Below are 1,125 nucleotides of genomic sequence, written 5' to 3'. Positions count from 1 at the left end.
CACCACTGGATGCACTAACTCAGAATGAGTTGCTCGATGCTCACCTAGCAGGAAAAATGTGTACTATGAAAACTCTGCTCTGCCCAGCACAATTTCATTTTAGGGGGATACCCCTCATATTTCCATGGTCTACATTTATAACTTGACTGGAAGATCTATGAAGACCACTACACTTCATATTTGTCTCTAGTATACATGTAGGCAAAAATAAGGGCCCTGGTTCAAGCACTTCAAAGCTAATAACAACACATGGATATAGGTCATGATTAGAATTTATAAAAATCTAATAAAAGGCAGGAATGGTGGATTGAGTGGATTCTGATTCATAGTGACCCTATAGGACAGAGTAGAACTGCCCCTGTGTGTTGTTTCTGAGAGTGGAACTCTTTATGGGAGTAGAAAAAAAACCCTGTCAGGGTTAACCAGCCCCTAACACATCATCACGGGTCCGGTAGGCACAATTTTACAGCGATAATAAGTAAAGATTATAGTAAAGTCATAGAGAGCATGCGATATAGAAATAATGAAGTCAGACACATTCCACAATAGCATTGCTCACCTCAGCCCCACTTCGTGGTCCACATGGAGAGAGAGGGATATTTAATGCTAACCAAGGCTTATATATTCTCGGGGGACATGCAAGCACATCACAGGAAAGGGTTGTGCTATAGGTAATGCAGTAATGGGAAGGGGATTATCTAGGGGTATACATGCAAGAGGAAGGGGATGGATTGGGGGTATACATGTGGCAAGATAGGTGGGTCCTAGATTCAGGATGGCAGCCTAACTTTGGATGTCACTGAGCCATTTTGACTGGTTCCCTGGCTCAACTATAGAGACCATTATCAGTAGGGTGTGAACTCCACCTACAAGCCTTTAGGGGGAAGTAGCTCACTGTCCTTAACAGCAAGGAGCAGGCCTACCCATGGTGGGACCAGACAGTAGTCTGGCAACTGACTGCCTTCCAGGAGGATGTCTCTAAGCACCTGACCTCCCCCCAATATGTTAGCAAATAGCCTTTAATGTTTGACATGTTTTGGGGGGAGACAAAGCTGGGGAAAAGTCTCTTTATAATTCCACAAGCCTCATCTTTCTTCTCCAGAGTGACCATGACATTAGCAACCA

Source organism: Tenrec ecaudatus, chromosome 18 (genome assembly GCF_050624435.1).
Source record: "Tenrec ecaudatus isolate mTenEca1 chromosome 18, mTenEca1.hap1, whole genome shotgun sequence".
Taxonomy (NCBI): domain Eukaryota; kingdom Metazoa; phylum Chordata; class Mammalia; order Afrosoricida; family Tenrecidae; genus Tenrec; species Tenrec ecaudatus.
This window is presented reverse-complemented; position numbering follows the sequence as displayed.